The sequence below is a fragment of the Stenella coeruleoalba genome, assembly GCF_951394435.1.
Source record: "Stenella coeruleoalba genome assembly, chromosome: 14".
Lineage (NCBI taxonomy): Eukaryota > Metazoa > Chordata > Mammalia > Artiodactyla > Delphinidae > Stenella > Stenella coeruleoalba.
Window position 1 is genome coordinate 22089022 of NC_137160.1, and position 25572 is coordinate 22114593.

General features: G+C 38.4%; 1 long non-coding RNA gene across 1 annotated transcript in view; it reads right to left on the reverse strand.

Annotated features, from left to right (window-relative positions):
* LOC307197492 overlaps positions 1-25572 on the reverse strand; it is a 739380-nt gene that overhangs the window by 223099 nt on the left and 490709 nt on the right. The gene's annotated exons all lie outside the window — the stretch shown is intronic.

Genomic DNA, 25572 nt, shown 5'->3' on the forward strand with positions numbered 1-25572 from the left:
CAAGGCTCCTGCCGGTCAGAGGCTGTGTGCTCTGGCAGAGTGACTGAAGTTCATTAACAATTATCTCCAGCTCCCCACAGCTGTGTGTACAAGATTTCATATATGACACATGCTGCCTTTGATTAATGGGTGTAACAGTATCTCTGTGATGGGAAATGTTGGCTTGTGGAAAATCATAGCAAATCACAGTCTGCCAAAAAGATACTTGTGAAAATCTTTCCTGTGTCAAATATAAATGCAGACTACACACAGAGAAACCAAAGACTAATTAATTCCTGCACTAAAGGAAAGAGAGTTAATCTAGTTTCCAGTATCCTGAAACCTGTAATCCCTACGAAGGCAAATCTTCCAGGAAGAACACCAAAAATGACACACATGAAAAATCTTCAGCTCCAGGGGAAGCTTTTTATAGGAAGAAAAAGGTTAGCAGGCTTGTATTTCCACCCACTCACTAAAACAAAGAGGTGTTTCTTGACCTTTATTCCTACCACCTACCTGAAAATCACACCCAATCTATTTAAGACTCTACCTAATTGAAGTCTTAGGATCACAAATAAATCATTAGCACATTCCAATTAATTGAAAATAAGAAGTCTGCATTTGGAAGATTCAAACAGAGTTATAAAACCAAAACTTCTATTTCTGTAAGGAACTTTAGTGGTTATAAAAACAATTTCTCCTTATCTTGCAGGATAAAACTGAGGGCTAACATGTGGAAGCAATTGGAAAATGCCCAGATTCGCTGGAGACTGAATGCCAGGTGATACTTGAATAGAAAAGGGAAGAAGGTGACAGAGTATGTTTTGAGTACTATACAAGTTTAGCATTTTTGCCTTCTTAATTAATAGCTTTAAAAGTCAAAAATATAGGGCTTCCCTGGTGGCGCAGTTGTTGAGAGTCCGCCTGCTGATGCAGGGGACACGGGTTCATGCCCCGGTCCGGGAAGATCCCACATGCCGCAGAGCGGCTGGGCCCGTGAGCCATGGCCGCTGAGCCTGCGCGTCCGGAGCCTGTGCTCCGCAACGGGAGAGGCCGCAGCGGTGAGAGGCCCGCGTACCGCAAAAACAAAAAAATCAAAAATATATAGCATACAGAGTTTAAACAAGTATAAGCTGAAGAACCTTGACTAGTCCACTCACCTTTGGAAGCTCTCAATCTGACTCTCCCTGATGACACCCTTCTCTCATTTTGTGTTATGGAAGAAAGGGCAAGGAACGCTTCTGAATTTTATTTTCATCATTCCTCTGTTTTTATGTGGAGTTTTATCACTTACATGTTCTCCAATTAACAGGCGTGATTTCCTACTATAGGTATTAACAATTTCTTTTTTCACTGTTTTTGAGATTTATCGTGTTCATGCTAATTCACACTGCTACATGAGTTTTCACTGCTGTATAATATTCAAGTGTATAACAATGCCATACTTCATCCATCTTCCTACTCTGTGAATTAATGAAACCTAGCTATTTGGGCCGAGAGCTAGGATGACCTGAGACAACATAACATTAGTTGTTTGCTCAAGAAGAGCCTCGTGCAGAAAGGTAAGACTACAACCTGAGAAACAGCTTCACTAGTATCGTCAGGAAATTCTTGCAGTTCACTTTATCCAGGCAAATAATTTGCATATTTGGAAAAACACCTCTTTTAAAAGTGCAAGAGTCTGGTCATCTGGACACAGGGTGAGCTTATCAGAACAAAGGCATTTAAAAAATTACTCTGTTAACCCCAAAGGCAAGAAAATAGGGGAGGATGATCCAAGCAAAGATGGGACAAATAGAAAACGACTAGCAGGATGGTAGATTTAAATCCAACCCTGTCGATAATAATATTACATGTAAATTGTCTAAACGTAAAAAACAGAGACGGTCAAACAAGATAAAAATCAAGAACTAATTATCATCCACAAAATACCAACTTTTAATATAAAGAATAAATAAGTTAACAGTAAAGGGATGGAAAAAGATATAGCATGAAAACACCAGTCAAAAGAAAGCTGGCTAAATTAACCTAAGACGCAATTCTCTGGTTCCCTTCTGGTTTAAGGGCACATCTGAAGAAGCCAGGAAGAAAAAAGGAGTCGTTTGTAAGGAAGACGCAGCTCTGCAACAGCAGCACTGCAGAGCCCGCACACTCACCATGACAAGGAGGACACAGAGGCCTCAGGCTACGGAACCCAGAACGTTCGACTGGGCCGGGATGCCGTCCAGGACTTCGACTGCTGCGGCCTCACTCTGCAGCCCTGCCCCAACCTCACCATCACACCAGACGGCTTCCTGGATAAGTGAAGCAATCCTGGAGTACATTTTGCACCAAAAGGAGAACGCCCAGCAGATGAAGGCCGGCCAGAAGCTGCTGGGCCACCTGCGGCGCCAGAAGCACAAAGAGCGGCAGTGGCCGGGGTGAAAGACCAGGTGCGGGGCTTCCTGGAGGGGGTGGCCATTGTGAGCTGACCCCTCAACCCCTTCACGCCCAGGGCTGCCTCGGGGAATCGCTCAAATGATGCCTGACCCCGGGGGGCAAGCGCAGCCCTGCAAGCAAGGACAAGGGCAAAGTTCTACCCAGCTTCTGGATCCAGTCACTGACCCCGGAAGCCAAGGCCACCACGCTGGAGAAGCTGTCGTGTACAGTGACCTGCCCCACATCGTAGCAGCTGCTATGCACAACGGCCCTGACGGCCCTGTGCTTCACGCCGCTGGGAGGCTGTGTGGACCACGTGGGGTTCGCCACGCACCATGACCAGGACAACCCAACAACGCCACGCCTGCGCAGTCCTGCAGCCCTCCAGGTGCCGCGGTCACATTTGAGTGGAGAAGCTGATTCAGAAGGACGTGACGGACGCAATGACCGGAAGGAAGCTCACTAACCAGATATGGTGGCCGCAGAGGGACACTACCGGCTTTGCAAGATGAGAAATCAAATCGCCGCCGGTGATGTAGGCCTGAGCGTGCTGGAGACCAAATAAACGGGCCGAGACGACAGGGAGAAAACCTCTGCAACTAGATTGCCTGAGTACAAACCCTGGTTCACTGATAACTAGCTTGAGTAAATTACCTTAACCCTGGGCGGGGGGGGCGGGGGCAGGGCGCCAGGTGGGATTGGTTCCAGGACCCCTATAACCAAAATCCACCTGAAGATGCTTGAGTCCCTTATTTAGAGTGGCGAAATATTTGCATATAACCTACACACATCCTCCCATACACTTTAAATCATCTCTAAATTACTTATGTAATACAATGTAAATGCTATGTAAATAGTTGTAAATGCAATGGAAATACTATGTAAATAGTTGTCTGTGCTCTGTGAATTCAAGTATTGCTTTCTGGAATTTTCTGGATTTTTGGGGAGAAGGGAATGTTTTATATCTGGGGCTGGGTGAATCTGTGGCTGCAGAACCTGCTGACTGTAGTCTGTTTCTCAAAGGACCGATGTGAAGATTAAGTGAGTAAAATAAGTGATTAGTACAGTTCATGGCAGTTCATAGTACATAGTAAATACTCAATAAATATTAGTTATTTGTATTATTAGTAGAGGACATTAGTAGTGGACATTCCTGAATTATCTTAGACTATGATAGGAATGCATCAAATATTGTACTCTTAAGTATGACACATGATGTTGGTTTACCATAGAACTATTTATCAATTAAGCATACTTGCAGCTTATAGAATTTTTAACATAGTAGTTTAAGCAAGCAGCCTATTTCCTACTCCCTACAACAGGGACAGGGGTTTGTTACCTTGTTAAACTGGCGCTTGCGTTTAGATTAGTTCGTTCCTGATAGCATCTGTGGTCCATTTGGCTCAATTGCTTGCCCTCTCAGCAAATGAGCTTTCCAGGTTACAATTCAACAAGGAGAAAAATTTGTTCTCAATTTAAGATGTAAAACCTTAACCTCTGAGACTGACTTCTGAGCCGCTTTCTTCTCGAGTTTCTTCATTTCATAATTTACAAGAAAACTGAAATTGAGGAGCATCTTACATTTACTTGGTTCACATAGTGAACAGTGAGCTAGCTAACGCTTGAGGGCAAAAGGACACCTCCTTGAAGAGGACATGAAATTGAACACATGATAATTCAAAACAGAGCAGGCCTAGATATGGTTTTGGCCTCTCAAGGTAGAAGAGATGCCATCTAAGGGGAAGAATGTTGTGTTTACATTTTGATATTTATAATACTATTAAAAAGATTTGTGAAACAGAGACAGGAGGAGGGAGGGCAGGAAGGGAGGTTTCAGACTGGAGATAGAATCCAGTTTAATTTGAGCAGCCTTGATGAATGGCTTAGAAGTGAACTGCAAACTGACCAAAATCTTTCTCTTGGTGTTTCCCCTGTGTTGCTCAAATCTCCAGTTTCAAATGCTCAGCCCCTACCCTGTCAAGTGATCCCGCAATGATCGTCCAACAGAAAGAACAGAAAAACCTAATACTTATAAAAGTAGAAATGGCCACTACCAGAAATGTGATATGTGATCACAGTACCTCAATCAATGGCATGGATCTGGACTAACCATGTCCTGAAAGGGGAATGAGCTATCCCCCAGCTTAGACTGGAGAACGGCCACAGTGGTGGAGCTGAAACGGAGACCTCCCAATATAAAACCGTTGAGATGGCCCAAGGTAACACACTGAAAAGACAAGGTGGCCTGGGTCAGCGTAACTGCAGGGTTAGCCTGCGGGGCTTTTTGCTTGCCAAGGTATCTGAGCAAACAGTTCGTTCATCTGGAAAGACGACTCTTTTATAAGGACAGTGGTTTACTCAAAAGGACTTGTCTTCAGACCCTTGCCCTCTCTCTACTACTTCTAAATTACTATGGATCAAACCTAGCCCAATCCCAAGCATTTTCTTGCTGTGAAAGACCCACCTAAACCGTTAAGCCCAGACTTCAAAGCCCTACAAACACCCTTTCCTAACTTCCTCCTTTTGCAGTGCCGTGAAGACTGTCAAGGTGACCTTCTCCCTGGCAGCTTGAAATTTAATACCTTCAGATTTGCTCAATAAACAGGTTTTCCTGGAGGAATTTTTAAAGCCCACGTTTCTGTTGGGTTATTCCTCTTTCTCTAGCTGATTTGTGATTCCTTATATATTCCGGACAGCGGGATGTGATTCAAAAAATCTCTGAATTCGGAGCTTGTCTTCTTAATTTTTTTAGTGGTTTCCTTTTATAAACTGAAGTTTTACATTTAATATGGAGCTCAGAGCATTGTTGCAAATTTTAAAAAAGAAAACACATGTAACTTACTAGCACAGTAAACTCTCATAGAGTACGTTTCTCAACACTCCCCATAAAGATTTCGGAAGAAGGTAAAATTTGGTTTTGACCACTGTTAAATACTTAGTGGTCTTGTGCTGGCCCAGCCCATAGGACTCTAGATCCTCAGGATTTTTCTTGTCCTTCAAACCAATAAAAAGGTTCCCATGTCCAGTCACAGCAGTTTGATAGGGATTTCTAACACATGTCTACAGCTTCTCTGATGAGAGAAGTCATCCATCTACTTTAATGTCTCATGATCTCCTAATGAGCCCTGTTTCCATTCTCCAGGTAGCATAGTCTCTCTGAAATGTTTCCTCATCTGTAAAATAGGGATAATATCTCATCTACCTCCTTCACTGAGGTCGTTGTGAGGGGTCAAATGAGATCATTAAAGAGTTATTATAATCATGTTTGCATTTTAACTGGGCCTCCAGGAGGTGATAGTAATGCCCTACTCAATAAGGGTAGATGTTTCTGATGGAAATATTTTTGAAACAAGTCAGAATCTACATGAACAAATGAATACATGTGGATATATCGAGCAGTTTGACCAGTCACTGAGAGCTAAGCTTATGGAACACAAAGCTTTGAACTTAACTCCAATAAAGAAGTCATATATTCGGAGGGGGCTATTAAGAGAGCATCTCAACAGCCTCACCTTCACCCCCTCCCCCCAATTACATGCACCAATGCAGGAATCTCTTCTATAGCATTTCTGATTCATTCTGATGACTTTCTGTCATCTCCTTGCTTCTCAGAACAGGAAGATCACTACTCTAAAAGCAGGTCAATGAACTATAGGAAAGCTAATTGTTCTAATTGTTCGCCCCTGATCCTAATATCGCCTTCTTGAACATTCCAGGACCAATCTCCTCCCCGCTGTATGCGCTAGTCCTTCGGACATACCTCCATCCCTTTCTCCCTTAAACTTCTGTCTTAGTTAAACATCCTTAGCACCTTCTTTGGTTATGTGAAATGGCCTTCAGTTACCTCATCATTCTTCCCACTGTTTTAGAAGAGATTTGGTGTTTCCACATACTCCTTTCCCCCCGCCCTAATCCTTAGTAACTTTCTACACAGGGAGAACCTTGCCCCAGCCATAGTAATATCAACTCCATTTACTATCCCCTCTCCAAGTATGCTTTACAGCTAGGAAGATGATGTTATCTTACCTGTCCTATTAGAAGTACTAAAAAATAGCTCTAAGCATTTGAAGCTTCTCTGGTGTATAGACTATATCATTCCCAAGCCCCGTCTTTCTGGAAATGATAAAAGAAAACTGGAACATCTTGATAATTCAGTTAAACGCCCTACAGCACATACGTTGAAATCCATACGGTTTACCAACTACCGAGGTGGAGCTTAGTTCCACAGTTCTGCTAACTAACTTGAAAAAAAGGAAGAGGAAAAAGGCAACTTAATCTTTCACATACTGCCATTTGATCATTTTCCAATAATTGTGCTTTGGTAGCCTTCAGCTCGCTTAAGAGTTTTCCTAATGTGAAGCCATTGTTCAAGGGAGAGTAATTAGAAAACAGTAATTTAATGCAAACTTTAAAAAAATCTCTTTCAGCTCCACGACTCAGTGATTTTGTAGTAAACTCCTGTATAGAGGATTTGCAAAATCTACACACATCCCAATTCCTCACCCTGATTACCTCTCTTTTGGGATTTTAGGAAGCAAACTACTCCAGACTTGTCTTCTCAAGCTGGAGATAAACTTCCTCTCCATCACTTACAATATTACTATATTGTGATAGTTGGTTTACTTGCCAGTGTCTTCCATTAGACCACTTCTCCAAGTCTGGGACCTTATCCTTTGCAATATTGCATCCCTCACACCCAGCACACTGTCTGATTTCTATTGGACCTAATACACATTTCATAAATAACTGCTAAGTTTGACGGAACGAATGAAGAACTCAGGAAATCCCCTGGTTTCCTGCTTTCTTTGGTGTCTCTTTTGTCATTTCAAGACATCTTTGTTCACACTTACTCAACATGTATTGAGTATCTGATAAATGAAAAGCACTGTGTTAGAGTCTTTGAACACCCAAGTAGCTATATGATTGTATAGGACATGGTGATCTTAATGTCCCCATGGCTAAATAAGCCTTTGATGGAACTAACCAGAAATAGTCTATCACTCATGAATCACTAAGATATGGCATTACATACCGTACATTACTACTTTGGTCATGATAGGCATCAGTGCCTGGTACAAATATGACTAGCTATATACTGGCCAGTAATCTCTGAGGTGTCCTTGTACCTGAATGCTGTTCAATAATAGTTCACTATTATGGGGGGTGGCTAATTTAAATCTCTTGGGAAATTTGCATATGAGAGGCATAGAAAAAAATTAAGTCAGCAGCAGGAAAAACAGGTGCAGTAAGAGAGACAGAAGTTGAGTCATCAGAAAGACCAGCACTGTCATCAAGGAGGAAGCATTTACCCAGTGCAAAGGGGCCAAAAAAAGCAACAGAGGAGCTATGTCCTGAAGAATAGTCTAGTATATCAGGTGGCCCCTGGGAGTAGTTTCTGTTCTTACTTCTCTGTTTATCCGTATAACGAACCCCATGAAACGAGCCAGCCACAGTGTGGTTCTGCTTCTCACCATTGGAAAGAGTCTGATTAACTCAATGGTATAGCCACTGCCTCAATGGAGATCAGATATCAGAGTCCAGGGGGAAGACAGATGTGGCAATCAATGAAAACACTCATGTTTGTTCATTTCAGGCCAGAAGTATGCTGGGAGTATGATGGAGCCTGGGGGATTATCTGTAGAAGAAGGGGTAAAGTTAGGAAAGTCTTCACAGGGAGAAAATACACAGAATTGAATTTTTTTAAAAAAGGAAATATTAATATTTAAGGAAATAGAACCAACATCAGCAGAAATACTGAAGCATGAAATTATGATATTTAGGGAATCACAAGTGACCACTCCCTGTCTCCTGAGAGGTGTGCTTTTTTACCTCCACACGTCTCAGCCTCTGACCTTTTGTGCAAGATCTTAAATGAAAGATTCAATCAACTCCCTACTTAGGTTTTCCCAACTTTCCCGCTTCCATCAGTGGCTAGGAGTAGACACTTTGGAGCCAGTATGCTTGGGTTCAAGTCTTTGTTACCTACTTGCTTCGGTGATCTTGCTTTCCTTTCTTCATCTGCAAAGGGTGGTGGGGCTATAGAAACAGTATTTTCATCAAAGGACTTTTGTGAGGATTAAATGAGTTAATAAAAGTGAAGTGCTTAGATTAAAACCTGGCTCAAAATCATTGCTATATAGGTTTTGGCTATTTTTGTCCAGCTCCTTATTATCTTCATGCCCTCGTGGAGACCTGAAAAAATTATTATTCCTACAACTACTCACCTCAACTACTTTTCATCCAGTGACTCTTTGCGTACCTGACAGTTAAAAATCTTCACTCCTGTGTTTAACAGCTGAAGCCCTCTATTAACTGTTGCTTGCTCCCATGGGTTCTGATGTTCTGCTCATCACCTCCAATCAGGACTAACCTTTCCACGGGCTTGAGTGTTCACTGCCTGGGAATATATTTTTAAGGTTATCAAGATCACCTGTATTATCCCTTCCCTCACCTTTCCTGTTAAAATGAAAATTTCCTAGGGAGGGATATTATGAGACAATTAAAACCCTGGGCAAAGCTTGACTTATTGTGGTAGAGAGGATATTAAAGACCAACCATGTAGATGTCACAGTCTTCTCCTTCTAGATAAAACATGCAATTTTAACTATTACCAAGGGTACTTTGATCTCAATCATCTAAGTGTATATCTATTATCTATCTACCGTTTTTTGCTTTACATCTATACCAAATATAATGTTTTGTGATTTACTTTTTTCATTACATATGCCTTTATATATACCTTTTTCATTTGGTGGACATGTAGGTCACTTTTAATTTTTCATTACTACCAATGATGAAGCATTAATTGTCCTTGTGAAAATGTACAAGAGTTCCTTCTGTGCTAAAGATGAATCTTAGAATTTGACATAGCTGGGTTTGAAGACATGCACAATAACAGACTGTAAAATGCCTTCCTAAAGTGTATTCTCTATTTCCATTCCCACCAACAGTGAATTAAAATGTCAGTAACCTCGAATCATTGTAAACATTGACTACTGTCCATACTACCCAAAGCATTCTACAGATTCAATGCAACCCCTATCAACATTCCAGTGGCATTTTTCACAGAAATAAAATCCTAAAATTCTGTTTCACAGAACAAAAATCCTAAAATTCATATGGAATCACAAAAGACCCCCAAATAGTCAGCATAATCACCATGAAAAAGAGAACAAAACTGGAGGCATCATGCTTCCTGATTTCAAATTATATTACAAAGCTACAGTAATCTAAACTCTATGGTATTGGCACAAAAAAACAGACACATAGATCAATGGAACAGGAGAGAAAGCCAGAAATAAACCCACACATATATGGTCAATTAATTTACGATAAATGAATCAAGTAGTACAACAGGGAAAGGACAGTCTCTTCAACAAATGGTGCTGAGAAAACCAGACAGCCACATGCAGAAGAATGAAATTGAATCACTCTCTTATACCATACACGATAATCAACTCAAAATGGATGGAGGACCTAAATGTAAGACCTGAAACCATAAAAATCCTAGATAAAGACATAAGGGGTAGGCTCCTTGACACTGATATTGGCAATGATATTTTGGATTTTACACCAAAGGCAAACACAACAAAGGCAAGATAAACAAGTGGAGTTACATAAGCTTCAGCATAGCAAAGAAAACCATCAACGAAATGAAAAGACAATCTATGTAATGGAAGAAAATATTGGCAAATCATATATCTGATAAGGGGTTAATATCTAAAATATATAAAGAATTCATACAACTCAATAGAAAAAAAATCCAATTAAAAGATGGGCAGAGAATCTGAATAGACACTTTTCCAAAGAAGACATACAGATGGCCAACAGGTCCATGAAAAGTGGTTCAATATCACTTATCATCAAGAAAATTTAAATCAGAACCACAACGAGGTAGCACCTCACCCCTGGCTATTACCAAAAAGACAAGAAATAACAAGTGTTGATGAGGATGTGGAGAAAAGGGACTCCTTGTGCACTGTTGGAAGGAATGTAAATTGGTGAAGCCACTATGCAAAACAGTATGGAAGTTCCTCAAAAAATTAAAAAGAGAGCCACCACAATATCCAGCAATTTGGAGTTTTACCCCCCAAAATTCCAAAATCACTATCTCAGAAAGATATATACACCCCCACGTACATTGCAGCATTATTTACAATAGCCAAGACATGGAAACAACCTAAGTGTTCACAGGTGGAGAAATGGTTTAAAAAATGTGGCATATATAAACAATGGAATATTATTCAGCCATAAGAGTCAATGAAATCTTGCTATTTGCAACCATGTGGATAGTCCTTGAGGGCATTATGATAAGTGAAATATGTCAAACAGGGAAAGACAAATACTACATGATTGCATTTATATATGGAATCCAAAAACAAAAACAAAACCCTCATGGATACAAAGAACAGATTGGTGGTTGCCAGAGTTGGGGGTAGAGGAGGTGAGTGAAATGGGTAAAGATGGTCAAAAGTTTCAAACTTCCAGTTATCAGATAAATGAGTCTTGGAGTTGTAACCTACAGCATGGTGACTATACTTAACAAATACTGTATTGTATATTTGAAAGTTGCTGAGAGAGGAAATCTTGAAAGTTCTCATCATAAGGAATAAAACATTGTAACTAGGTATGGTAATAGACGTTAACTAAACTTATTGTGCTGATCATTTCACAATATATACATGTATCAAATCATTATGCTGTACACCTAAAACTAATAAAATGTTATGTGTCAACTATCTTTTCATTTTTTTCCCCATAGTTTCAGTTTTTCTATCTTTTCAAGAGTTAATTTAAGTAACTGACATTTTTTAGAGGCATAGATTTGTACATATTATTCTCTAATAGTTTTAAATTTTCTGTCTCTGTATTTATGTCTATATATGTACTTATTCTCATAGCTAATATTGTTTATTGCGTATCACAGTTTTTTTCCTTTTTTACTTGATCACAGTTACCAGTGGCTTTTCTATTTTACTGATGTGTTAAATGAACTAGATTTCTTAACAGATTAAATTTACTGGTTAAATATTTTCAATTTCATTATTACTATTCTAAATATATTTTAATTGCTTTCTTTCAGATACTGTTTTATAATATTCTTTCTCATTTCCTTAGTTAAAGGTTTAAATAATTTAATTTTAAACTTTCTTGTTTCTAATATAGATATTTGCAATTAAGAATTTTCCCAAGAACCTTTCTCCCTGTTCTACATGTAATATAGATATATTTTTTGTATTTCTGTCATGCTGTTTGATGAAGAAACGGTAGATAATACATGTCTAATATCTTGATACAATTTCTTTTCCTACTTTCTTTTGGATGCATTCCCATTTTAATTAGGAACTAGTTAAGTATGTAGCTCTTGAGCTGTTCTAGTCTGTCAAGAATTCACTTGCAACAAGTGATTTAGAGGGTGCTGTAGCAGGAATTATTTGTGATCACTAAATGTTTCTCTGCTGTCTGCTTTCTGAACACTGCCCTTTGAATTTAAGCTTGGCCATGTGATTTGTTGGGCTAATATAAAGTAAGCAGAAGTATCTTGTGTCACTAGTACATAAACCTTAAGGGCCAGTTATGATTTACCTGCCTTCTACTATGGTGATTAAAGAAGCAGGAATCAAGATGCAGCCTCCATCAGCCTGGGCCCCTAAAGACTAAAATGAGCAGAATCACTTTCTCACCTTATACGAGCATGTTATATGGACACAAATAATCTTAAGTGTTTTGCCCGTAAGAGTTTGGGAGTTTGCTACTCCTAATTGATACATGTGTTCACAAAACTCCTTTTCATAGTCAGCGATCTTGAATCACCCTTCACTAGGGATGTTACGCTCATAAAAAATGGGTAGGCTTTTTCTCCCTCCCTAGGGTCACAAAAAGTCGAGATACAGTTTTGTCCCCGTATTATGAGAGATGAAAGCAGAAACATATATTTTATTCGATGAAAATATAAGAACAAATATGGCTGGTAGCCACCTAACTGTGTCTAAGGCCAGTCCTTCCTCTTGAAGAGTTGTAAGCATGGTAGGTGTTTGGAAGATGATTGTTAAATTTTAACCGAGTGATAATTCATACAATCATTGCACGTTCATTGTGGCCACTGCCAAGGTTTCCCTCTAATGGCCTCTGAGAACACTCTTCCTTGTGTGTGATACTTACTGATCTGGGTAGGCAAGTGATATATTCGCTTTCTACCTGTATATAGGAAGTCTTGTGCCTTTGCATAAGACATTTTAAAAGCTACTACTCACTGTCCTTAAATGCTACATAATCATTTCCAGAAACTACCAACTCCCGCTTTCCTCCCATGTATGGAGGAAGAATACCCTAACTGAATGGATTCAGAGATAAAACTTGGTGCTGTTAATCATCTGAAAATATATCTATACTCTTGGTAGGCTCCATCATATTGATCTGCACATAGATACATTTGTGAGATCATCTGTCTCTCTTAATAGTTCACTCTCTGCCTCCAGAGAGTGGGTAAGTACATCTTCATCCAATTGTGATAGCAGAGGCTACTTCTCTAAAGAAGTATGTTTTCACATTTCATGAATTTACAAGCATTTGTGAGAATGTGGAATGAAAATAAAACAAAATACCAACTTGCTCTTCCAGCACTGTTATGTTGCAGTGCTAATCGTATCACTTTCTAAAATACCCATGGGGGCTTCCCTGGTGGCGCAGTGGTTAAGACTCCGCCGGCCGACGCAGCGTACATGGGTTCGTGCCCCAGTCCGGGAAGATCCCACATGCCGCGGAGCAGCTGGGCCCGTGAGCTGTGACCGCTGAGCCTGCGTGTCCGGAGCCTGTACTCCGCAACGGGAGAGGCCACAACAGTGAGAGGCCCGTGTACCGCAAAAAAATAATAATAATTAAAAAAATAAAATAAAATACCCATGGGCTGTATTAGCAATAGTAACTAAAGTAGGCCAACCGACTCCTTAAATAGTGTCAGGGTAATGAATCTACTACGTCATTATGTTACTTCTGTAAGTGTTGTTTTTAAACTATTGAATGTAAACTCCTTTATGGTCTATGCACATCAAAGAAGTATACTTTTCATTATTTTAAAAAAGCAAAGATAGGGAAATTTGGGTCTGCTTTGTTAAGCAGAGTCATTTATCATACTTAGTATAATATCAAGCTACAATGACTCCATATAACATTTGCCACCAAACATGCATTTGCCAACTGATGATACTCAAATTTTAGATGAATCAAACACTATTAAGAGACGGAAAATTTTAAGTATACTTTTGAATCTTGCTACTATATTATGAGCACAAAAATTATCAGAGAAGTGTTACAGATGACAAAATGGAAATACGCAGGGAATTAATGACTCTCTGAATGAGTAAATAGCCAAAACACAATGTTTGCGATAAAGTTCTAGTCTTCAGTTCTGTAAAATTAAGGTACACTCACTAAAAGCAGCATTAACTGGAAATTGTCATGGAATGGGTATAATACATCAAATTATTGTGTGACTATCAAGTAAATTATTATTAGAAAACAGATCTCCATGACTGAACTAAGTCAAAGGGAAACACCAAATATGATTACCTGTAATGACAAACTCAGAGCAACATTAAAAACTGTACTGAACAGAAGGCCTACAGTGGTCTCTTTTATTATTTAAATGAAAGACACTATAAACAATTGTTTGATAGTCCCATGCTGGGCTGTTGTTCTGGCCCAATCAGACTTGATTAGGAGTGCACGTTCAGTCTTTCATGAACACCTGTGTCTAAAGCCCACAAATAATTAGCTTAGCCATACCATTTCACTCTAATAATGGTGTAATTTGCCACGCCTTTCAGGCTCTGGACAGCTGGTGCTATTGAAAAGCACCTCAGGATTAGGGCCTGACTCCCAGGCCTGAGTCTTTGGGGGGGGGAGGGGTTCTTAGGTATCCATGGCAACACACTTAGACTGCAAATTATCACCTCTAATAATAACTGGGACCGTCTATCTTTATTTTATTTATGTTATCCATAGAAAAAAGATAATACATATCAAATCACTGGAAATCGTAAAATTAAAAAATACACATATATTTTATTACCTTGTCAATAGACATATAAGATTGAGAAGGACAAGGAAAGTTTTTTTTTTAAATCACACCTGTTCGAAGTTATTTGGTTACTTAATAAAGATCTATCAAAAGATAAATGAGGGAAAATGAGGTCCACCACTGAATTTGTCAGTGCTAATTGATGCTGTTACCTATAGCTGCACAGAAATCTAAAGGTGAATTATTATCTTGAAAAGCTCTTCAGCTGAAAGCAACTTTGTGACTGCTATACTTTTATCTGAGTCCCTGGAAGGTTATAAATTGGACAGCCTAGAAATGCTGATGGCCACACTCTGGCTTCCCACAGCTTCTCAGCACTTCTAGCAGTGTGTTCCATTAACACAAACATGGCAGGCAGGTGGGGCTAACTCATGACTTACCTCAAATGTTGGTCCAGTGACATATCCATTTATGGAATTTGCAGGAGACAGGAAAGGAAATCCTTCTTATATCAGGCTACACCACACTTGGCTCAAACAAACAGACAAAAAGGCTCTGCTAAATGAAATATACCGCATGCATTTAGAAAGGGAGGCAAGTGGACATTCCTTTTTTCCTTAATAGAAAAGTATCCATTATATGTTGATTATTAAGATTCAAGGAGTCGCAGTTAAGTACCGTGTATATCTCACAGGATACCACTGTGGTTAAATGCTTCAGCTTTGGAGTCAGACTGCCTACATTATCATCTAGGTTCTACCACTTAAAGTCGTGGTGTGACTTGGAACAAGCCAATTACCCCCTCTTAGTCTGTTGTCTCATCTGTACAATAGAAGAATAATCATACCTACTTTAGGGGGAGAAGGTGAGACTTAATGAGATGATCTGCATAAAAGGCTTTTTGTAGTATTCCTGCATATGGTGAACAATAAATATTAACTACTGTTACTAATTGTGGCAGACCTGGAGATGTGCCACCCAAATCCCCCTTCCAAGAAAGACTTGTCACTCTACCTGAGGGCAGACAGCCTCCAGCTATCAACTCCTGTAGCATGTGCTTCACCTGCAGAGTTGCCTCACCCAAAGTCATCCCCTTCTGGAATCAGCCCACATCCAGATGACTGACTGAGCAGAAGACCCGGCCATTTCAGCTCAACAAGGGACAGTTCTGGAGCGAACCCTGCCCAGTTAGTGAAGGCTCTTGTAACACATCATTGCAGATCCACATCCTTCTCCCTTCCAATGTTACTGATTCCTAATAAATACTTTGCACATCAAACTCCTTCTTTTTATTGTTTTCTTTCATTACCTATACTTCTTTATTAGAAAAGAAATTAACCATTCCCACTAGAGACTGCAGAAGGAAATTAACTTAATCTTGCAATTCTAGAACAAACTTCATAGTCAGAGATTCTTAAGTCTTCAAAAAGTGGGGAAAAAAGAAGAGAAAATCATTTGGGACAGCATTTTTCAAATCTGGCTCCTTTCACAGACATATTCTCGGGTGAGAGAGTTGGAAGTTTTCTCTGAATGTTTTAAATTTTGCATTTTACTTTTGTTGATGATCTAAATCAAATTAGTACACACTTGTTCATGATTACCAGGATGACCATCTTATATAACAGCGTCACCATATGATCACAGCATCTGAACTTGTACCTCTGATCCCTGTGGCTAATGAAGACCAACATGCTTAACCTTTCATGTGAAATTTCTCAAGTTAGGTTTTCAAAACTTTCACAGAATTGTTGAACATTTCCTATGAGATCTCTGAGTTGTCAAGATTGAGAACACAGGTCCACAGCAGTGACTCTCAAGACGGGATGAGGCGGGGTGGGGATGGTGAGCAGGGGATGCATGTAGTTTTAAAAAGCACATTCAAAGTATTAATATCTACTGATTTCATAATATAAACTCTATAAAGTCAACATCAACAAAATAATTTGGTTGTTGGGCTGTAGCAGAAAACCAACTATAGATTCATCCTAGGAGGCTTGGGATAAACTCGGTTCAGAAACACTGGCTTAGAGGTAAAGGAGTCTAGCACATGGTGAACAGTGTAAGAAACACCTGCCAAAGATCCCCTCAAGCATCTGCTTCCAACACACACAACCTGCAACACTGATAAACAGCACTGAAAATAACTTTTATATTTAAGATTTCAGAGAACATTCCTAGATATTGCAAAACAACAAAATCAAGATTATTAAATTTAACAAATAATATTGATGTTATGTCGTAGGGAGTACAAAAAAAAATAGGACACAGCTCCCATTTCTTCAGGAACTGCTCACAGTCAAGCAGAAAAGCATCCCTCCCAAAGCAGATGCCTGTAAAATAACAGGCTAATTACAGTTACTCAATAGGGTCGCACATAAAGTACATTCACAACAAAGCAAAGAACAAATAAACCTGTTGCTGGCATTGGTAAATTGTACAGAGAAATATTAAAATTGTATTTCATTTGGATATTGAAAGATGATGGGTGTTCAAAATAGAGGGAATAGGGGGCTTCCCTGGTGGCGCAGCGGTAAAGAGTCCGCCTGCCGATGCAGGGGACATGGGTTCGTGCCCCGGTCCAGGAAGATCCCGCGTGCCGCGGAGCGGCTAGGCTCGTGAGCCATGGCCGCTGAGCCTGCGCGTCTGGAGCCTGGGCTCCGCAGTGGGAGAGGCCACAACAGTGAGAGGCCCACGTACCGCAAAAAAAAAAAAAAAAAAAAATAGAGGGAATAGAGAAAGGCTGGGACAAGGTGGCAGAATAGGAAGATCATGGGCTTGTCTCCTCCCCCAAACACACCAAAATTCTGACTACATGTAGAGAAACTATCTCTGAGAATGATCTGAAAACTAGCAGAAAAGATTTTCCACAACCAACCAAAGATAAAAAGGAAAAACCACACTGAGACAGGTAGAAGGGCCAGAGACACAGTCTGGCCGGGATCTATACCCCAGCACTGTGACCCAAAAGTGGGAGGGAGGGCATAACATAAGCAGTCCCCGCTGAGATTCTGAATCCCACCTTGGGCCTCTCACCCTAGGAGACCTGCACTGGGAAGATGAGGCCCCATAACATGAACCAGAGGGACTTAACATCTGAGAGAGCCAGAGCACTGTAGGAAACCAAGACTCTACTCTAAAAGGGCGCATGCAGAAAGTCACTCCCCCAAGTCTCAGGGCAGAGGCAGCAGCCTGAAAAATCATTTGGGACAGCGTTTTTCAAATCTGGCTCCTTTCACAGACATATTCTCAGGTGAGAGAGTTAGAAGTTTTCTCTGAATTTTTTTTTTTTTTTTTTTTACCTGTCTTACATGAAGGAGATTCGTTAAATAATTTTAGAGCGTATACCTGAGAGTCAGGGATCTGTTGGAACTTTGATTTTTTTGTATGTTTGAGGCTCACCCTCTAGCTGGCCTTGCACTGGCAAGCACCATTTCTGACTCTCCCCATCTAACTTATTATCACCACTTACTCTGCCCCAGATTCACCTGTGGACCTGACACAGCTAGCACAATTCTCCAAAGAAGCCCCCTGTCCCACCAGTCCCAGCAGGAATGCTTAGCTACCACCAGAGCACCTCTAAAGAGCCCCCTGCCTTGAAAGTCATGGTGGGAAATATAGGCCAGCCCTGGAGACCCTCCAAAGTAGTTTCCCAACATGGCCAAACCCAGTGGATGGCCATGGCCAGCACCTGCATCCTCCCAAAGCAGCTCTTGCCCCAGGGGCTAGCTCCTTACACCCAACCACCCACAATAGTTGCAACAGGGCCTTACAGCCAGCCACACTGGGTGCCAAACTCACACACTAGCACACCCACAGCAAGCATGGCCTGCCCATAAGAGCACACACACAGTACACACAGGGGCATTCCTAGAGCAGTTGGCTCTGGTGACCAGGGGGAACTACACTTCTGAGGACCACAGGACATCTTCTACACAAAGCTACTCTTTCAAGACCAGGAGACATAGCTGATTTACCTAATACACAGAAACAAACACAGAGAGTTAGGCAAAATGAGGAGACAAAGGAATATGTTCCAAAAAATAACTTGTCAAAACTTTAGAAAAAGAAGTAAATGAAACAGAGATAAGCAACCTGTCAAATAAGGAGTACAAAATAATGGCCATAAGGATACTCACTGAACTCAGGAGCAGAATGGAAGAACACAGTGAGAACTCCAACAAAGAGAGAGCGAATAAAAAAGAGAACTGATCAGAGGTAAAGAATACAACAATGGAAAAGAAAAATACACTAGAGGGAACCAACAGAAGATTAGATAGTGCAGAAGAAAGGACCAGCACTCTGGAAGACAGGCTAGAGTATATCACCCAATCAGAACAGCAAAAAGAAAAAAGAAACCAAAAAATGAGGATAGTTTAAGGGACCTCTTGTACAATATCAAGTGTACTAACACTCACATCCCAGAAGGAGAAGAGAGAGAAAAAGAGACAGAAAAGCTATTTGAAGCAAAAAGTGGTTGAAAACTTTCCTAACATGGTAAAGGAAACATATTCAAGTCCAGGGAGCACAGACAGTCCCAAACAAGATAAACCCAAAGAGACTCACACCAAAATATATTATAATTAAAAATGTCAAAAGTTAAAGAGAGGATCTTAAAAGCAGCAAGAAAAAAACAACTAATTACATATAGGGGAGCCCTCATAAAACTATCAGCTGACTTTTCAGTGTAAACTTAAGATGCCAGAGGGAGTGGCAGGACATATTCAAAGTACTGAAAGGAAAAAACCTTACAATCAGGAATACTCTATCTGGGAAGGTTATCATTCAGAATTGAAGTACAGATAAAGAGCTTCCCAAACAAGCAAAAGCTAAGGTATTTCAGCATTACTAAACTGACCCTACAAGAGATGTCAAAAGGACTTGTTTAAACAGAAAAAAACATAGGTATAAATATGAAAATTATGAAAGAAATGAGTCACCAGTAAATGTAAAAATATAATAAAAATAGTGGATCAACTACCTGTGTAGCTAATATGAATGTTAAAGGAAAGAACTAGTAAAATCCTGTCTATAGATAGATAGATAGATCTACCTATCCCTCTATCTCTCTATCTATCTATATCTATATATATAGGTAGATATAATTACTTAACAGATACACAAAATAAAAAAGATGTAAAAGATGATGTCAAAAATATTAAACATGACAGAGTGGTAATAAAGAAGTAATGCCTTTAGAATGTGTTCAAACTTATGTGACCATCAACTGAAAATAGATTTCTATATACATAGGTTGTTGTATAAGAACCTCATGGTAACCACAAACCAAAAACCAATAATAGATACACAAAAAAATAAAGAAAAAGATGTGCAAACATAACAATAAAGTGATCAAATCAAAAGGGAACAGAGCAAGATAAGAAGAAAGGAAAAGGAAAGAACAACATAAATAACCAGATGACAATTAAGGAGAGGGCAATAAGTTCATACCTATCAATAATTACTTTAAATATAAATGGACTAAACACTCCAATGAAAAGACAGAGGGTGGCTTAATGGATAAAAAACACAAAGAAAGCAGGGGTAGCAATACTTATATCAGACAAATAGACTTTAAAATAAAGACTGTAAAAAGAGACAAAGAAAGACATTACATAATGATAAAGGTAACAAGAAGATATAACACTTGTAAATATATTTGTTCCCAACATAGAAGAACCTAAACGTATAAAGTAAATATTAACAGACATAAATGGAGAAATTGATGTAATACAATACATTAATAGTAGGGGACTTTAACACCCCACTTACATCAATGGACAGATCATCCAGACAGAATATCAAAAAGGAAACAATATCATTAAATGCCACACTAGACCAGATACACTTAATAGATATATACAGGACATTCCATCCCAAAACAGCAGGATACACATTGTTTTCAAGTGCACATGAAACATTCCCCAGGAAAGACTGTATGTTAGGCCACAAAACAAGTCTCGATACATTTAACAAGACTAAATTCTTATCAGGCATCTTCTCTGACCACAAGGGTATGAGACTGGAAAAGAACTAGAAGAGAAAAAATGGAAAAATCATAAGCCTATGGAGTCTAAACAACATGTTATTAAACAACCACTGGGTCACTGAAGAAATCAGAGATAAAATTTTAAAATCCTATGTGAAAAATAAAAAACGGAAACAATGCTCCAATATCTATGGGACAGAGCAAAAGCAGTTCTAGGAGGGAAACTTATAGCAATACAGGCTTATCTCAGGAAACAAGAAAAATCCCAAATAAATACACCTAAAGGAACTAGAAAAAGAAGAACAAACAAAGATCAAAGTTAGTAGGAGGAAGGAAATAAAAAAGATCAGAGTGGAAATAGATTAAATAGTGACTAAAAAATATAGAAAATAACAATGAAACTAAGTGCTGGTTATTTAAAAGATAAACAAAATTAATAAACCTTTAGCCAGATTCATCAAGAAAAAAAAGAGAGAGGGTCCAAATAAATAAAATTATAAATGAGAGAGAAAACCAACACCAGAGAAATATAATGGATAAGAGATTACTATGAAAAATTATACACCAAAAAATTGGACAACATAGAGTAAAATGGATAAATTCTTAGAAATATACAATCTTCCAAGACTGGAATCAGGAAGAAATAGAAAATCTGAACAGACAGGTTACTAGTAATGAAATTGAATAAGTAATCAAAAAACTTCCAATAGACAAAAGTCAAGGACCAGACGGCTTCACATGGGAATTTTACCAAACATTTAAAGAAGAGTTAATACGTATCTTTCACAAACTATTCCAAAAAAGTTGAAAAGGAAAAAATTGCTCCAAACTCATTCTACAAGGCCAGCATTACCATAATACCAAAACCAAAGACAGGAAATTACAGGCCAACATCCCTAATGAACATAGAGATGCAAAAATCTTAAACAAAATATTAGGAAACCACATTCAACAATACATTAAATGGCTCATACATCATGATCAAGTATGATTTATGATCAAGAGATTTATCCTAAAGATGCAAGCATGGTTCAATATCTGCAAATCAATGTGATATACAACATTAACAAAATGAAGGATAAAAAATCATATGATCATCTCAATAGAGGCAGAAAAAACTTTTGACAAAATTCAACATCCATTCATGATAAAAATTCTCAACAAAGTGGGCTTAGTGTGAACATACCTCAACATAATAAAGGCCACATATGACAAACCCACAGTTAACATCATACTCAATGATGAAACACTGAAAGCATTTCTTCTAAAATCAGTAACAAGAAAAGGATGCCAACTGTCACCACTTTTATTCAACATACTATTGGAAGTCCTAGACACAGTGATCATACAAGAAAAAGAAATAAAAGGCATACAAATTGGAAAGGAAGAAGTAAAACTGTCACTGTTTGCAGATGACATGATACTACATATTTAAAAAACCCTATGGATTCCACCAATAAACTATCACAACTATTAAATGAAGTCAGTAAAGTTGCAAGATACAAGATCAATATACAGAAATCTGTGGTGTTCTTATACACTAATAATGATCTATCAGAAAGAGAAAGCAAGAAAATGATACCATTTGTAATTGCATTAAAAAGAATAAAATACCAAAGAATAGATTTAACCAAAGAAATGACAGACCTATACTCTGGAAACCATAAGATATTAATGAAAGAGATTAAGATCACACAAATAAGTGGAAAGATGTACATGCTCATGAATTGGAAGAATTAATATTGTTAAAAAGTTCATACTACCCAAACAATCTACAGATTTAATGCAATCCCTACCATAATACCAATGATATTTTTCATAGAACTAGAACAAATTATCCTAAATTTTCTATGGAATGACAGAAGACCCTAGAGAGACAAAGCAATCTTGAGAAAGAACAAAGCTGGAAGTATCATGCTCCTTGATTTCAAACTATACTACAAAGCTACAGTCATCAAAACAGTAATGGTAGTGGCACAAAAACAGACACAGATCAATGGAACAGAATAAAGAGCCCAGAAATATGTGGTCAATTAATATTCAAAAAAGGAGGCAAAAGTATACAATGGGGAAAGGACAGTCTCTTCATTTAATAATTTTGGGAAAACTGGATAGCTACATGCAAAAGGCTGAAACTAGACCGTTTTCTTACACTATATACAAAAATGAACTTAAAAAGGATTAAAGAAAGATTAAGGCCTGAAATCATAAAACTCCTAGAAGAAACACAGGCAGCAACCTCTTTGACATTGGTGTTAGCAATATCTTTTTGGAAATGTCACCTCATGCAAGGGGAGCAAAAGCAAAATAAATAAGGAACTAAATCAAACTAAAAAGCTATTTGCACAGTAAAGGAAACTATCAACAAAACGAAAAGATAATCTACTGAATGGGAGAAGATGTTTGCAAATAATATGTCTGATAAAGGGTTAATATCCAACATATATAAACAGCTCATACAACTCTATATCAAAAAAACAAACAACCCAATTTAAAAATGGGCAGAAGACCTGACTAGACATTTTTCCAAAGAAGACATACAGATGGCTAACAGACACAGGAAAAGACGCCCAACATCAGTAATCACCAGGGAAACGGAAATCAAAACCACAATGATTTATTGCCTCCCACCTGTCAGAACGGCTATCATCACAAAGACAACAAATAACAAGTGTTGCTGAGGGTGTGGAGAAAAGGGAAAACTCAGGCACTGCTGGTGGGAATGTACATTGGTGCAGACATTATGGAAAACAGTATGAGGATTCTTCAAAAAATTAAAAATAGAGCTACTTTAAAATCCAGCAATTCCACTTCTGGGTATTTACCAGAAGAAAGCAAAAACACTAACTCAAAAAGATATATGTACTCCTATGTTCACTGTAGCATTATTCACAATAGCCAAGATAAGGAAGCAACATATGTGCCCATTGATAAATGGATAAAGAAGATGTGGTATGTATACACAATGGAACATCTCTCAGCCATAAAAAGAATGAAATTGTGCCATTTGCAACAACATGGATGGACCTAAAGGGTATTATGCTAAGTGAAATAAGTTTGACAGAGAAAGACAAGTATTGTATGATTTCACTTGTATGGAGAATATATAAAACAAAACAAACAAAAAACATACTTATAAGTACAGAAAGCAAACTGATATTTGCCAGAGGGGAAATGAGTTGGGGGACTTGGTGAAATAGGTCAAGGGGATTAAGAGATACAAATCTCAGTTATAAAATAAGTAAGTCACAGTGATGTAATACACAGCATAAGGAATATAGTAAATAATACCGTAGTAAATTTGTATGGTGACAGTTAGTAGACTTGTCATGGCAATTATTTCAAAATGTGATTTTCAGATCACTACATTATCCAACAGTAAGTAATATAATATTATACGTCAACTATGCCTCAATAAAAAATAGAGGGAACAACATAAATTTTAAAAAATACTGTTGCATAAAATTATGTAATTGCTTGAGAAGTTTAGAAACTAGCAAAAAGGAAGGATACCTGATATAGATATAGTTAAGTGAATTAGCTATAGATAAAGCCAGAAAGGTTATCTGTCAGCTCTTTTTAAAAAAATTTTATGTACTTATTTTTGGCCATGCCGTGCAGCCTGCGGGATCTTAGCTCCCCGACCAAGGATCGAACCGGCACCCCCTGCATTGGAAGCCCAGTGTCTTAACCACTGGACCACCAGGGAGGTCCCTCTGTCTTTGTTTCATGTATTTTGAGGCTCCATTGTTTGATGTGTACACATTTAGGATAGTTATCATTCTAATGATGATTTGTCCTTTTATCATTATGTAATAACTCTCTTTTTCTCTATTGTCTTTGCTCTAAATTTGTTTTATTCCCTTGTATTTCCTACTTTTTCAGATATTTCACCATTGTTTAGTTTTTAATTAAACATTAAACACCATTCCTTAATTTTTAATTAATATTTGCACAGTGCACCTTTTTTCCATTCTTTTATTTTTAACCCATCTATGTTGTTGAATTTAAAGTGAGTTTTTTAAAAATAAGCGCTTAATAGTGGGGTCATTTTTAAAAATCTACTCTGCCTATCTCTGTCTTCTGACTGGTGTATTTTGATACTTTTATTTAAGGTAATTACTGGAATGTTGGTGCTTAAAGCTACATTCTGATTTATAGTGGTGGTTACAATACTGAGTACACGGTCAGAGTTCACTGAACTTAGAATGGGTGAATTATGTTTTATGTCCCATGCAGTTTGTTAAGGAGAGCAAGATCTCCAGCTCCAACTTTGAAGTTACCACTGGATGAAATTAGTGGTGTGGCACTACAAAAACGTATTAGAGACAGACAGATGTACATCCTGGTTTCTGTTCCACCATTTATATCTCCTTGACCTTGGACATTAAATATGCATTCTGGGCTTCTATATCCTGATCCTGCTTATGAAGGGTAGGGTCCATGGAAATAATTCCACAATTGTGATTCACCTTCTCCTTTCTATCACACCATGTTGATGACTTCTATGGGTTTTTAACTTTGAGATTTTATCATTTGTCAAGACAGGCCATCTGATTTAATGTTTGACTACTTTAGCTTCTTAGTGGCTTAGAGGTTTAATTAAACTTCTTTTCAGATTAAAGAGATACTTGAGCGCAAGGCAATATTTTGCCAAAATTTTTATCTTATTAAGGTTTAGAGCTTCTGTAAAATCAATGTTCCATATAGTAATGAGAAATCACCTTAACTTAAATGGGAGTAACCAATCTATCATGTCTGAAAGATGATAACATTTGGAGGTGCTTTTGATCTGAAAATCAAGTGTATTTCAACAATTTCTTTAAAACTAATTTTTACCATCAAAAGAAATGTAGGAACCTCAAAATGTCATGCATGCTTAACTTTACATGTTATATAGCTTAAAAAAATCCATAAATAAATTACACACACACATACACATATACACACCATTCACTGGAAATGGTAATTCTCTTCAGCTAGTGTTCAACTTCATGAGAGACCTGCATGGAGTCCGGAAGAAAAATAAGAACAATGCCTGCCTGGGCAGATCAACCAAGTTCATCTCTGTTCAGTATTAAACTTGCCAGAGCAAGTTCGCTCTCACATGGTGACTTTAGAGGTGCTGCACTATCCACAATCATGAATCAACAGCCAGCATCCACTGCAG